Genomic DNA, 16,583 nt, shown 5'->3' with positions numbered 1-16,583 from the left:
TGTGAGTTAAATGATAAGGTGTACATTTGCTCTGCCATAATCAAATCCTTCAGTGAGACCTAAGTGAATATGTTGCACTTTAAATATAAAGCCAATTGAACAGAACTACCAAAAATACATAAACAGGTGCTCCCAAGAAAGTTGCAATATTATCTGACACTTCATATACCAGATAGACCATTAACTACACATTGTTAATCCCGGGAGCTTCAGGTAAAGAAGAACTATTTCTAATTTTACTAAGAATAACTGTTCCACAGCCATGTGACATTTTTAAGTAAATATTTTAGTTATTGTAAACAAGAACAAGCTTTAAAAACCCAATTAAAAATTGTATTACCTTTCGATGACTTTATAGAAACCTTTTGAATTAAAGCTTCATTCTGTTCAGTTAAATTTAAAACCCTAGACATTTATACAAGAAAATGATCCTACATAGTATCTATTCAAATTCCCTCCTCCAGATTGTTTTTCCAAATATAAGAAAAGTGCATACCAAAGAAGTTAAGAGAATTTATGGTGGGCACAATTTCAAGAGAACTGGGATATAAATCTGTTTTGAAACCTAGTTTAATACTTCTTGTCTACTTGTCTATGTTACAAACAAAACCAAATGTTATTAAAACAACAACAAAAACACAATATTCCTTGCTTCCAAGCACAAACATGTATTCATTCAAAAAACAGTTACTAAGTGTGTCCCATATCATAGACAATATTCAGGGATGAAGGAGGTGAGATACAGAGAAAGTGCGTTGGAGTTGGTTTGGAGAATATGAGTTCTTGGACTCACACGACCACCTCCCAATTATTTCATTTAACTTGTCTGCACTATATTTCATCCATGTTCAAATTATAATCATAATGCGCTGTGTATGTTTGAAGAATCAAATGAGATGATGCAGCATATTAAATAAAATGTAAACTATACATACAAATGCAAGGTATTATATATGCATTAGGAAAAACTAAGAGTTACCTGGCATCTTGATCTTTCATAATCTATTACTGGAATCGTTTCAAACATCTTCAGATATGAGCCAGGACTCTCACCTGAGAGTTGTTGAGTTGCTCAAAAGTCAGATCCAACTGACAAATTATTTTATACTGATTTTTGTTTTAAATATCTGAAGGAAGGAATTCTAGACTTTACATCTTCAAGACCAATTCATGGCACCTGTTTACAGAAGAACAGGAGAAAAAATTGCTGAAGCTAATAGTTTAGGTAAGGATCTTTGCTGCCTGGGGATAAATTACAAATTATTAATTGGTGCACTGTGGGAAGCCAGAAAATAGGAAATTGCCATTCTGTAATGTTGTGCTATAGAAATCAGCCCAAACCCACAGATTTTGACAACTATACTAAGATCTCAATGTGGTTCTCTTTCTAATCAGCTTTTTATTTTTTCTTAAATTCAGGTGTCTATGTTTGTTTTAAAAAGTGCCTGCGTTCTTATAACTAGCAATGACCATATGAATATTTTGGACAACAATCCAGCCCACATGGTGGGTAAAACACTGCCCAAAGGCATACAATGTCTTCACAATTAAGTAGAAAACAATAAAGTGATAATGTGCTCTTAGAATAACAAAAGAAATCATAAAGTGCATTCACGGTAGGATAATACATCTCTACGCATAACGAACGCACTGATATGACTTGTAAAAGCAGTATGCGAGTATTCCACTAGGAGATTTTCTTTCTCTCCTAGTTTGGATGTAGCTATTCTTCTCTTCTGAGGACAGCTCTTCATATTTTATTATGTCCATGAAGTGGAGAATATGGAAAGCTGAAACATAACTTCTAGTTCTATTTTCTTTTTAAAGTGAAACAAAATAGTCCTATGATACATAATATTTATACATTCCAAAATAACTAAATAAAATAAATATAGCTTGTGTCAATACAACAGCTATTTCTACAACCTAAGTTGATAATAATTAGGCTCAGGACTCCATCTTAACGGTCAGTGACCCAAAATAACTTTTAGACACTACTGCACTTTCCCCAACTTGAACATGGGGGAAAATCGTGAATATCAGAGAAGAGAAAATAAACAATGAGATAGAGAAGGTTGAATTAAGTCTGGAACAATCTGAATCTTGAAAGCATCGTAAGTAATCAAGTAAGACAGTCAGTTTTGAAAGGTTTGGGGACCATAAAAAGAAGAATGAAATGTAAAATTATCTCAAGACAATACAATTTATATTAAAGAGGGTTTCTGAAACTTGAAACTATTAACATCTAGGATAATTTTTTGCTACGAGGAACTGTTTAGCAGCATCCTTGGCCTCGACTAGATGCCATCAGCACGCCCCCTTGGGGTAGGTTTAGGACCACTGACAAATATTCCAGTGGCAGTTAAACTATCTCTCAAGTCAAACAAAATATTAAGAAGTAAGTTTATCCATTAGAGTTTACTCTTATACACATGTGCATTTGTTTTCATTTTTTGTTGAGCAGTCACTGCAAAAGATAGTGATCAACAGCACTTTAATGAACAATAACTAAATCCACAGACCTCCCATAAGCCCTTTGGCCCTATATCTGCAGTGACATGTGGAGTGGAAAGGAAAGGATGATGTGAGGAGACTGAGAGGGATATGGTCCTGAGGGAATGAGTGGGGAGACAAAGAGGAAAGTTGAAACGAATCCTCTTAGGATTGCAGGAACACTCTGGGTACAAGGGAGAAGGAAGAAGAATGGGATCTGTGGTTGTCACATATCAACATTAATTTCCTAAGTTAGGAGAATGGCAGCCATCGCCAAGTTCATCGTTGAAGTAACAATGAACAGAACCCTAGGTCAGCCTGGGTAGGGTGAGTGTGCAATTGCAGAGAATGCTGGATTCCCCTTGGCAGTGACAGTCCTGTTGCTTGAGTGGTCTGAGGGCCAAAGGCCAGGAGAAATCAGAATATGGCAAAGTGAGAACTGGCACGTCTGTCTTGGGACTTTCCTGAGATGCTGAAGCTGTGGATCACAAAGTCATGAGACAGTTCTGAACATGGCACCAGATTGCTCCAGGAGAACCCAGTGGAGGGCGGATCATTTATTCACTCACATGAAAACAAAGACTGATGGAATTTGAAGAGATTCATTGCATTAACCTTGCGAGATAAAATGTAGAAAAGACAAGTACAGTCTAAAAAGAGAAAAAAATCTAAGAAAAGCACTGCCTAAAAAAGAATTAATGCATGAAAGAATGAATGAATACATTGTTAGATTCCATGGGAAATAAGCATCAAATAAATAATGACACAAATAGCTAATGATCTATTAAATAAAATAGGAATCTGAGTCCATGTTGAGATAAATAAATAAATAGGGAGAGGGGAAAGCTCTTCCTTACAGTGTAATGCCAACTGGGGAAATTAGAAGAAATGGTGGAATTAGGACATTACTATTTGGCAACCATCATGGTAATAATTGATTCATTCAAGAAATATCAATAGATAATAAAACTGGTGGGTGCAAATCTAATGAGGAACAGAATATTTACGTTATCTCAAAGTACCTCTGCACAAAATACTTACTGATTACAGTGGAAAAACCTGGAAGTCTCGTCCTTAATCACCAGATTAAAAATCCTAAGTCATGAGACAAATCTACCTCCAGAAGATACAAGGAGTAGAGCATCACATTGGTGATTTTCCCGCTAAAAATGCATAACCCAAATTTAATCATAAGGAAACACCAGACAAATTCCCATGGAGGCCTGGTAGACAAAATGACTGGCATGTAACCTTCAAAAATATCAAGGACACAAAAGTTAGAAATATTTTGCTAATGCACTGGTGAGAATACACATTCTCAGTCACTGGGAATAACTTGGGAAATAAGCAAGCCTTTACTTCTGCAGAATAAAAATACTTAGTATTCAAAGACACTGGATTTGTTAAGGAATATGAATGAAGAAATATTGCCTTGAAGGAAAAATACCCTTGATTTTCTTTTTACTTTAATTTTTTTAAAAAGCCAAGGATAGCTATATCGCAGATACCATTATCTTCTTTTTTTTTTTTTTAATTTTATTTATTTTTCCCCCCAAAGCCCCAGTAGATAGTTGTACGTCATAGCTGCACATCCTTCTAGTTGCTGTATGTGGGACGCGGCCTCAGCATGGCCGGAGAAGCGGTGCGTCGGTGCGCGCCCGGGATCCAAACCCGGGCCGCCAGTAGCGGAGCGCACGCACTTAACCGCTAAGCCATGGGGCCGGCCCCTGCGCACCACTTCTCCGGCCATGCTGAGGCCGCGTCCCACATACAGCAACTAGAAGGATGTGCAGCTATGACGTACAACTATCTACTGGGGCTTTGGGGAAAAAAAAGGACGAGGATTGGCAATAGATGTTAGCTCAGAGCCGGTCTTCCTCAGCAAAAAGAGGAGGGTTAGCATGGATGTTGTTAGCTCAGGGCTGATCTTCCTCACAAAAAAAAAAAAAAAAATTTTTCAGGGCTAGGCTGTTTTATTTGATTGAGCTGATTTTTCAAATTCATGTGTGTATGTATGGAACACGTATTATTCCAGTCCACATAGTTTTACATTAATGATTGTTGCACACTTTGGTTTGACCACAAAATCCTGAGGCACATTAATTTTGAGTGCCTAGTCAGGTAGAGTTCAAACAGTCCAGATAGCTATCTGTAGTAACACCTGGAGGGATTTTTAACTGAGCAGCAAAAGTTATGTTAGACTGATTGGTCTACCCATAGCTTCTATACATTGTTCTGATACAATCTGCCAAGTCTCCCACACTAAGCGGCTTAGTGACAAGCCTCAGTACAAGGAGGACATTAATCCAGCTCAGTGGTTCTCAACTGGAGGTGATTTTGTCCCCCAGGGGACATTAGGAAATATCTGGAAGCATTTTTGGTTCTCACACTGGGGAGTGAGTGCCACTGGCATCTTGCAGGTAGAGACCAGGGATGCTGCTAAACATCCTACAGTGCAGAGGACAGCCCCCATTACAGAGAATTATCCAGCTCTGAATGTCAATAGTGCAGAAGCTAAGAACCATTGACCCAGGTTCTCATGCAAACCCCTCCCTTTGAGAGAAGGGACTTAGTATGGTTTGGTCCCACTGGGATACTCACAAAGTGACCGGATCAATAGTAGATTCCAAGAGACTCAAAGGGGAATTGGGAATGATTTGAAGAAATCGGAATACTGCCGACATATTCTAAAAGGATATTATTTTTTACAATACTTTCAAAAATCATGTTTTAATAATTAATGGAAATTAATTTTCTAGAGTGCACACAGTAATTGACAACATGATCTATTGGACACTGAGTGCAAATGATGCCGCAGCCTCACAATCTTCAATCTACAGGGTGATGCAGATCTCAAGGGAAGTTAACAAAAAGTTTCTCAAGTTGTGAAAATATCACACATTTCATGAACCAGAGGTCATGTGCTACTGAGCAAAAGTTACTGTGATGTAGAAGAAGAGGGAGAAATTTGAAAAGAAGACAGTGCAATTAGGCAGAAGATACCGATGGGCATTTTGCAAAGGGCTATGGAGGTGTAAGCTGTGACAACAAATCCTGAGGACAGGAGACATGGCTTCATTCCTGTCTACACATCAGCTAAGATTTACGCGTAAATAATTTCTTGGATGTTGTTATTATTGTAAGGTGGTTCCCTTTTGACAGTTTTTAAGAAGAGCGTACGTGCTGCAAATTCTGATTTAGGGGGGAGGATAATCAGTAAAATGAATTCATTATTTATTTGTCAATAAATCAGATTTTATGGTAATGTATTAATTTTCCCATTTTTAGGCAACCCCAGCTCTGTTCACTTTATCCAAAATAATGAATTATGCTGCCTTTGATTTCTATCTTAAATTTGTATGAAATAAGTTTTTAATGCATAGCTACTTTAAAATTTCATTTATTTCTTATAATACTATCATTCCTGCATTAAATATCATAACCTATATATCAATATTCAAGGTCTCTAACTTGGAAATATTGTTCCCCTGAAGCAAATTTGATCTCAGATGTTTCAGTTGAATGATTTATTGTATTTCAGATCATGGAGAACCACAGGGGTTACACCCAGTGGAGGACCTTAGGGGAAAATCAAGATTGGGATATAGACACCAGCATGTAAAAACTCCAAACTCAAAGACCCAACGCAGGTTCGAGGAGATTTGGGACCAGAGATTCAAGACCTGGTTGATAAGGGGTTAAAGGAAAAGAAGTGGTAGGGAGGAAGAATCACCCAGGAAAACTGACTTTAAGAAGACTGCACATTTGAAATTCACCTTATGGGTAAGTTGCAAGACACTTAGAAAAGTCAGATGGCCCAGGGAAAGTGGGCAGTTCTAGTCTAACCAGGACAATGCCTCGCCATGTGGTACCTGTGTTTGTTTATTAGGGTGCCCACTCATTCGTCCATTTATCATTCATTTAATAGTTATTTATTGAAGCCCCTGTGGGAGAGTTCTTGTAGAAAAGAACAGCTGGCTCTTAGTCTCTGATGCACTTTTTTCCTACTTTGCAAATACTAATAGCAGCTACAAGTCACTGAATGCTTACAAGTGCTAGAGAGTGTGGTAACAACCACAGGATGCAGATATTACTACTTCCTATTAACATACATGGAAATAAGGTTGAGAAAGTAACATACCCAATGTCACAGAGAATGTAGCCAGGCTTGCAAATGTGATACCTATGATTTCTAACTTCCCACTGAAATACTTTTTTTTTTTTTTTTTTTGCTGAGCAAGATTAGCCCTGAGCTAACATCTGTGCCAATCTTCCTCTACTTTATATGTGCGTCACTACCACAGCATGGCTGACAAGTGGTGTAGGTCGTGCACCTGGGATCTGAGCCAGTGAATCCTGGCCACCAAAGCAGAATGCGCTGAACTTAACCACTATGTCACACGGCTGGCCCCTGAAACACTTTTGAGAAAAAGAAGGACAAAATCTGTCTCACTACCTGACCACCCCGGTTCTCAGAATAGGCAAGAAGGATCTCCACTCACAATAAGGATGATGGAGGTAAGTAAGAAAAAATAGTAAGGAGTTACCTAAAGCCAAATCAAAGTAGGTGGCTACCACGTGTAATCTAATAATTTGTTATATTTATCAAATACATTCTCTAAATATCCATATCTGTGCCCTATTTATTAAATGGAGGAGGAGGATAAATATTTTTAATACAAATAACCGTATGTGTATTATTCTGTGTTTGATGTAGGAAATGTATTTTGGGCATGCAACATAACATCCTAACTCACTTGGTAGAGTCATATTAGGTGAAGTCAACCACTCATCCTCATTAAGGATAGAGTTTAGCCTCTGTGGATAGAATTACAAAGTCCGTTTCTAGTTTATTGCACTGTCCCATGCATTATTAATTTGCAGAATTTCAGATGATTGAAACAGAATATTTCAGTTGACTGTCAACTGCCTCAGAGTTTGAGGGTCAGCCAGAAGTCTCTGTTTAATGGAAGGAGTCTTTTTTTAATAGAAGGAGTGTTTCTGTTTTTTGTGTTTCCACTTGAAGACACTGTATCTACTTGATAGAAGTAACCAACTACATTTCTCCAGTCACTTGAGAGGTTATGTGTAAAAACAGGAATTAACTAATTTAATCCATTGGTGTTTTTTTGCTTCGTGGCTGGTATTCTGGAGAGTTAGCTGGTTGGTCTTCAGCTTAATTCAATTCTGGGAATTCTTGTACATGAGCCATAAACAAAGGACCTTGCTGACCCCCTGCATTATCTGTAGTTCCTGGAGTCAACTCCAATTATTGAGCCAGGTAGAAGTACCGGGAGGAAGCAGGCTGTGAAGTGCCCTGTGCTGATCCAATCCCTCCCCCTCCCCCAGTCCTTCTACATCCATGGGGCTTGTGACACCCGAATACAAAGTAGAACTCACAGTGCAAAGAAGTGAATGATTGAGGGAGAGGACAAACTTTAGACACCCTCTCAGAATAGTGGGGATATGACAAGTATATAAAACCTCTCCAAAAAGAAGGAAGGGGCAGAGAAGACAGGGCTGAGGTGGGAATGGTGGATTTTCCTGAGTTGGAATTCAGAATGGTACGGAGATTGTAAGGCTCACTTCATGCAGAACAAAACGATCATGAGACCCACACCTCCACCTATCCTGAAAAAACGTGTGTGTTCTAAAGACGACAGACCTCAATTCCATTAAAAATAGAAAAAACCTCCAGTCAGAACTAGTCAACAAAATTAAGTGCATTGAAAGAACAAAGTCAGACTGGTTCAAAACTCCCCCACTATGTTAAGTACCAGAGACACTGGAGCCAAGTTAATAAGTTCTGAGGAAAAAAGCTCATGATCCAAGAATTTTCCGCCTATCTAACTTGTCATAGAGGGAATGGGAACAATTGAAAGACGATTTGAGGACACGCAAGGGATCAGGGAGTATATCATCCGTGAAAACATTACACTAACCACCCTAGTAGTAAAAAACCTGAAGTCAAGAACATAAAAGTTGAAGATGAAAAGAGTTGTGGCAAGTAGAAAAATCTGTAACAGAAAAAACTCATACGTGGTTATAAAACAATAAAAATGTACAAATAACTCTTGAAAATCAATGTAAAATATAATTTAATAAGAATTCAGATGCAATATTCTACAGAATGCAAATGATAACTAAGAATTGGGAAGAATGAGAAAATATAAGGATGCTGAAAAAATAAAATTTTTTAATTATGATGATGATCGAAGACAAGTGGATTAAAGTGTATTCTTTAAAATACAAAGATAACCTTCAGTAGAAAGACCACAAGAATCACACTTCTAGAATTCTATGAAACATAGAAAATGTTTCATAGAATGTTTCATAGAAATTCATAGAATTTCTGTTTTCTATGAAAAACAGAAAATACAGCACATGTTGGGGAACGGGGACATAAAGACACACATACACAACAAAGAACTATAATAATCAAAACGGTATATGCAAAAAAGACAATAGAATTAAGATTGCACATGTAGGCTATCAGATTAGGCTTAAAAGCTCCTAATCCATACTATTTAGGAGTCACAAATAAAAAAGGTGACTCTAAAATAAATATATAGATATTGAGAATTTCCTATCTTACCTAACAGGCAAATCAAGGTAAAACTAATAATAATAATAGAATAAATAAGTTACAATGAATAAAGTCTCAGGAATGTGATGAACACAAAAAAAGAACTGTAAATTGTAACAAAAAAATTGGAAAAAATAAATATTTGAAAATACATTTGAAATTTTTCACAGAAAGGTAACATATGTACCATCATATATTAAGGATACTATAAAGATGCAATAATTATAACAACGTATTTATTTACGCCAATTCATATGAATAGTTTCAATGTTATCAATAGTATCAATAGATAAATAATCTTGTTGTGGAGGATCCAAATTTAAACATTCCATTCAAGATAATGAGCTAAGGAAGACTAGATTATTCATTGATATTTCTTGAAAAATAAAATTTTTAGCTCATAGATACAACAAATTCCTTTTGAGATGGTTGAGAAATTAAATATAAAAGATTTTGGAGAACTAGATGAAAATATGAGCGAATATTTATCTGATATTGCAATACACAATGATCTTTACAGAAAAGAAACAAAATAATTTAAAATTTTGACCATATATAAATTTAATTGTTTTGCATTTTAACAAAAACATGGAAAAAGGAGAATTACTCATTAAATGTTTGGGAGAATAATTGCAATCTATGGAGTGGAAAGGATGTTGTTATGGACTGAATGTTTGTGTCCCCCCACATCCATAGGTTGAAGTCCTAACATCCAATGTGATGATGCTGGGAGGTGGGGCCTTTGGGGTAATTAGGTTTATTTATTTATTTTTTTAAAGATTTTATTTATTTATTTATTTCCCCCCCAAAGCCCCAGTAGATAGTTGTACGTCATAGCTGCACATCCTTCTAGTTGCTGTATGTGGGATGCGGCCTCAGCATGGCCAGAGAAGTGGTGCATTGGCGCGTGCCCAGGATCCGAACCCGGGCCACCAGCAGCAGAGCGTGCTCACTTAACCGTCAAGCCACGGGGCCAGCCCTTTATGAAATGTTGACCCTTTTTTTTTTTTTTTTATGAGGAAGATTGGCCCTGGGCTAACATCCATGCCCATCTTCCTCTACTTTATATGGGACGCCGCCACAGCATGGCTTGCCAAGCGGTGCGTCGGTGTGCGCCCGGAATCCGAACCGGCGAACCCCGGGCCTCTGAAGCAGAGCACGCGCACTTAACCGCTTGCGCCACCGGGACAGCCCCTGGGGTAATTAGGTTTAGATAAGGTCATGAGAGTAGAGCCCTGATGAGGGGATTAGTCTCCTTTCAAGACGAGACACCAGTGCTCTCTCTCTCTCCACCGTGTGATGACACAGCGAGAAGGTGGCCATCTGAAAGCCAGGAAGAGCCCTCACTAAGAACTCACCACGCTGGCACCTTGATCCAGGACTTCCAGCCTCCAGAACTGCGAGAAATAAATTTCTGTTGTTGAAACCACCCAGTCTGTGGAGTTTTGTTATGGCAGCCAAGCTGACTAAGACAGATGTTAAAATATCTTTAGAGAAGTAAAGAATATTCAAAAATCACTAGGAAAACATGATTTCCCACGTTTTGTACTCCAAAAAAGGTACTGATATATATTTAAAATAATTTACTATCAATATTATTAAAATAATGAGATATTTCTCATCTATCAAATTCAGTAAGCGTTAATAAAATAGGAAATAACCAGTGTGTGTGAGGGATCATGGAAATAAAGCCATGCATGTTCTATTGTTAGGACTTTAGTTAGGCTTTTGTTAGTATAACGTTCCTGAGTTGAAACCAGCAGTAGAGATTAAACATAACTCCATGGGAGGAGGCTGAGGAGGGGGATTAATAACCCAGAACTACCCTACTCAAGAGAGAAAGAAAGAATTGTGCAAGAAATGGTACCAGGACTATTGGTAAGCAATTTGGGTAAAATAAAAAGATCTAGAGTTCTACATCATATCAAATACTAATTTTAATCCTGAAAGATTTAGAGAATTTAATTAAAACTATGAAACTGCAAGAAGAAAACATAGATGAGTGTCTGATCTTCTCAAGGTGAATAATTTTTAAACTTTTAAGTAGTGGAGGAAAAGACTCATTTCCTATTATTAATGATATATATAATAATTCTGAATATATATAGTTATGTATTATATAAATGTAATTATAAGTCTTTTAGAACCTTACAAAGGTTATCTTAATCCTTCAAGAATTAGCACCTTTAGCAACATTACTAGTCATGTTTCTTACAAACTTGAATTCCATTCTTAAACTTTTGAACCAATTGTCTTTTCCTATGTCAATGTTTATGTATTTTCATTCAAACTAGGATGTAAACTCCTCCTATGTGGGAACTGTTATACTCACCTTTGTCTACTCCACAGGACACAGCTTTGTAACGAACAGGCAATTTTTATTCAGGTTTAGAAAAATCCGTACATATTTATTTTTAATTTATGTTCAACATCTTGCTAACAGTCCATCTCAGAGTGACTCCATTCCTATGCTTTCTTGGAATCTGCTTGGCCTTAATAAGTAGAACCTCCTTTCCACACTTATTTATGGATTTTTTTTTTTTTTAAAGCCTAAACTGCACTGCTTTTTCTAAAGCTTCACTAAAAATCTTTCACTTTCCCCCTCCTACACTTCCTCCCAAGTCCTGCATGCTTTCCCATCAGTGATTCTTTTCTCTTTACCAGGCCCCCTCTTTCCCAGAAATAGTTCATCATTGTACTTTTTTAAATCTCCTGAAATCAATTTCATAGGTACCATGGTCTACCCACCTATATTATTATAAACATTATAGGAAACAATGCCTATTGCAACATAAAGCAGAAATAAAGACAATCTAATTTATAATAAATTATCTCTTTAAATATGGAAATGCTTGGACACAGTGACAACAGAATGCAGAATGAGGCTGTTATATGCTTGCTCCTATTTATAAACAACAACCTTAGATACAAGAGAAGACATTGATCAACTAAATAGTAATACTTTTTTTAAAAAAACTGATATTTTGAAAACAGATAAGTACATCTGTGCATAGTTTTAAATCTATCATAAATACAGAAACGTCACATACAGCCCAATCCATGAGTATCTACCATCAACTTAGCAAGGGACATTGTCAAAAGTGATGTGGTTTCTTTTTAAGCTGTGAACAATTCTTAGTGATACTCTGAACAAAACAAAGTAAAATTATTTCTTCAAGCTATCTGCTGGTTGCATCCCTAAAATACTCAGTATATATCAAAACCGTAAAGAGAATGCCTTGGATTGCTATGTGTAATGAAGTTAGTTTTTAACTTTGGAGAATAATATATAAATTTCTTCTGTGGGTCATTCCAAAGATGCATATGACATGCAGTGCTTTTCTATTGAGCAGAACCCTCCCATGCAGTACAGTGCCTGTGGAATGCCCCCTATAATTGTGACAACTAAAAATTGCCCCCTCCAAATTTCAAAAATACCCCATAGGAAGGAGGGACACCCTATTTGAAAATCAGTGATTCTCCTTCCACCCTTTTCCAGGTCTCTCTCTTAGCATCAGGTTTGAACACTATTTCAGAATTTTGCTATTTGCTCTTATCTTTCTTTCTCATTTTGAAACACAATTTGTTCACATTCTCAGCCTCCCCCCCACATAAGTCCTTCATCAGCACCTGTGTTTACCTTTGTATGGAGTAGTATTTGCAAATGAACTCCATTTTTTGTAACACACGTAGCTACATTTCTTAAGCAAGAAACACAGGTGATATTTTTATTAGCCAAGTTAATATGAATTTAGTTTGAAGGATTATTTTGGTGGAAAGACTTAAAGGAAATTCAACCGCTGAAAACTTAAGAAATGCAAAATGTTAACGTCACATATTTTATTTATTTATTTAATATGAAATGACAGCAATAAAGATATTTTAAAAAAAACCTTAAGTGCCATAATATATTATTTAATCCTTTTAGATATTAGAATTGCCAGAATATTCAATCATCAAGTTAGAAATATTAAACTTAAAGCATTAGCTATTTGTGTTCTACTCGCATAAAGCATTTAGCTATTCCTATGAATGAACTTGTTCTTATTCATCCAAGAAATAGGCTGCTGTTGCAGTATTTGCTTGGGGTGATAGAATTGCCAGGATGGAAACTCTGTAATAAAATTCTGATGGTATCAGTGCTGTATTGGATAGCTCTAACCGTGGGGTTCAAATGCTCCTAGAGAGCTCTAGCCATGTATTACTGCTGTGGCCATGTATAACATTTCAGGGTAGAAAGAATTCATCTAGGTTCCACTGATGCAGTGTTGACAAGACTTCTCAACTTTTCCCCACCTATGAATGAGTCTAATAGGAGGCTCGGAATGGAGATAAATTCCTCAAGAGTTTAAACTTTATTAGAAATACTTATCTATATGATGACAGATGCTGCCCATTCTCTCATACTCCGAATTTTGGCTATACCATGAGCTTCGTGGAGAACAATCTGATCTTAGTTTAACTTGTTTCAGTAAATATTTATTGAGCACAATGTATGTGCAAGGCATTGCACAAAGGCTCTGGAAATATAAAAATGGACATAAAATGATCATGCACATTGCTATGCATGAGAAGCCACTCTGGTTATTACTCATCGAAGTATTTCCACTCCTCTGGCAGAAAGAAATGAGAGCATCTTCAAATGGAAGCTGGTAGTACCTCTGCTGAGTTGCATTAAGAAAGAACAGAAGGAATGACTTCTCTCTACTTATGGTCAAGCCACCTTTGACTGGCACCTCTCCCTAGGCATATAATGAAACATCTGGAAAAAAAAAAGGCATTGACAATGACTGTAAAATAAAAGTTCTTCTGGTGCCACAAAGGAGGCAGCTTGATTAAGAGATTAAAGGAAGAAAAGGAGGAAAGAAGAGCCTTCTCTCTGTATTTCCAGAGTACATGTTTTATCAGCCAGTGAAAAGCAAGTTAATTACTTCAGCTGAGGTTCAAGCATGTGGCTGTTCAAACACCTTCTGTAGCCTAGCAACACTGCCTTTAGCTAAACCAAGGAGCAGTGGTTATGGGATTGGAAACAAGAATGAGCTTGAACCAACGTCAACGATCCAATTTGTGCCAATGTGGAGCATTAGGGTCTCAAATATCACCCGATCTAACCTTCCCGTCAACATTACTTTTCCCACAATGAATGGAACATGATAGGTTCACCTCTTCTCTCTCGAGCAGCTCCTCTTGTACGCAGCCATGCATCTGAGGTGGCCAAAGAGAAAAAGGTTGAGGAAATGGTAACTGACCAGGAAAAGAGTGTGTGTGTGTGTGTGTGTGTGTGTATATATATATCCTGAGCACAGGCAGGGAGGGCCACCTGCAGTTAGTTGAGGGCTATAAACAAAGTCAGAACCATAAGGAGGCCATGAAGCAGAGACCTGAAATGGCGCATCCAGCCCAATCAGAAGAGAAGAAGGATGAGCTCGGGGTCAGAGACATCCAGAGAAGAAGAGGCAAGTTGAAAGTGGCACAGAGGAGAGGAGAGTGGGGGTAAGCAGATGGCCCTTGTAGAAGGGGTAAAAGCAGTACATCCAACTTTGCTTTGGAAACAAAAATGACTGATTATATTTATGTCTCTCCGGCTCATAGGAGGGAAGCTTCTAGAAGTGGAAGCGTTATTTGTTAGCTTTCTGAATCAAGCTAATAAAATATATGAGTATCAGACTCCCAACTTGGATAAAACAGGGGTATCTTTCTCACGCTCAAAAACTCATCATCAAAAACTGATGCTGAGATACTGTGGGTAGGAGGTGATCTGGCAACTTTTGTGAGGCAATTGTATTAGAAATGTAAACTATTAATAAAAGTATTTTTATTTTTCTTCACGTCTCTGCAATCTATCTCCAGATGAAATATTTCTCTCACGGTCTTTGTTGTACTGAGTTCTGTCACTCCATATGCCTTATATAGCAGCGGAAATAAAAATGCAACTACAACTGGCAAACTCTCCCAGTCTTTGTCACTCAGAATTCATCACTCCACCCTGCATGTCCATTGGGGACTGCCAACACCTTTATCTCACAGATGGGTGTCAGGCCGCTGCTCCTGACCTCAGCTCCCCACGTCTCGACTGATATCAATTGCTGAGTCATCTTTTCTTTTTCCTTACCCAAGGCATCCTAAGGAATCTCATTATTAAATTATTGTGTTCTTGGCTTTAGGACACAGTCTCCTTTGTTCATAATCTAGTTTAGCAGAAACTTATATGCATGCCCAACTAAAGCCTGCATCATACTCTTACTTAGTAACTTCCCGTGACAGCTTCTGATAGCAAGATGGGGAATGTGGAAAAAAGAAACTCAGAACAAAGTGAAATTTCTTGTTCTCTGGAAGCTCCTTCTGTTGCTAATTTCTATTGGTCTCATATCTGCCTGTGGTGTTTCTCCAGTTTTTATCTTCAGGTTTCTTATGTTTTCTTTTTTAAAATGCTTAACCCTCTGCCAAGGGTTGTCATCTTTGTGTAACAATCAGATTGGCTTATTCTGACTTCCTCGGGTATTTCTTTGATTCCTGGACCATTTTAACACTCACATAACCCCAAAGATTTCTTCCTGAAGGGAATAAAAGAGCCATTAGGTGACAACTAACTTGAAAAGCATTTCCCAAACTTTTTTCCCTGTATTGAGCAAATAATTGAATAATAGCGACTTTAAAAGCCAAGTAAATGTTTCCAAAATAAATGCTTGCTTTGCCAGAAAATATTTGTAAAGGTATTTCAAAGCTGCAATAAAACAAATACTTGCATTCTGGGCAAACAGCACATCAGAAAAATTTTTGCATTCCTTTCTGAGCACCTGTGGTTGCTCACGCTTCATTTCTGACCTATCCAAGAACTCAGTAGATATCGAGTGAAATTATTTGTTCCCCAGCTCCTCCCTACCACACACAGTAAATTTAGTAAAAGTATTTCCTTTGAGAAAAAGAGATGTAGTTAATACACACCCATTTCAAATTGTTTGCAGTTCCTTCCAACTCAATACTCACAGTGATAATCTGATAGAAAAGGATTGAAAAAAGTAGAAAGTTGGCACTACTGAAAAGCATTAGAGCAGGTCTTGATTTGACTGTAAACTGCCTCGGGAAAAATATTCCCACCTAAATTCTTATCAGAATGGGTGCTCTGTTCACCAGTTAGAACCACCACAGCATCATTTTGACGACTGCAGTTCCCTAGAATTCATCCTTGTACTTGACAAGAAATTCCATAAATGTGTATTCACAAATAAGCCAACTTGCTTAACTGACATGAAAAAGGGTGCTTCTTTGTCCAACTTCTGATGAAATTTAACAAAAAATAAGTGTCTTTCCTATAGCATCTCTTTTAACATGTATTGCACTGCAAACAATTATCTCCAGAAATACTTAAATTTTAATCCTATCTGGTCTTCTTTTCTCTTGAAATTTATACTGAAAATCCAATACATTTAATAATGTAAATGTTGAAAATTCTACTCAAATAGAAATCCCAATTATAATCTATAATTACTCCCATAGTCTCTCA

At 37.2% G+C, this 16,583-nt stretch overlaps 1 long non-coding RNA gene across 1 annotated transcript in view; it reads right to left on the bottom strand.

Annotated features, from left to right (window-relative positions):
* LOC147911627 (uncharacterized) overlaps positions 1-16,583 on the bottom strand; it is a 98,642-nt gene that overhangs the window by 25,347 nt on the left and 56,712 nt on the right. Inside the window, exon 3 of the long non-coding RNA XR_015550803.1 lies at positions 980-1,177. This is a non-coding gene — a long non-coding RNA (uncharacterized LOC147911627). The remainder of the gene's footprint in view (positions 1-979; positions 1,178-16,583) is intronic.

The sequence above is a fragment of the Ceratotherium simum genome, chromosome Y (assembly GCF_057802395.1).
Source record: "Ceratotherium simum simum isolate JZ-2026a chromosome Y, ASM5780239v1, whole genome shotgun sequence".
NCBI classification, from domain to species: domain Eukaryota; kingdom Metazoa; phylum Chordata; class Mammalia; order Perissodactyla; family Rhinocerotidae; genus Ceratotherium; species Ceratotherium simum.
This window is presented reverse-complemented; position numbering and strand designations above follow the sequence as displayed.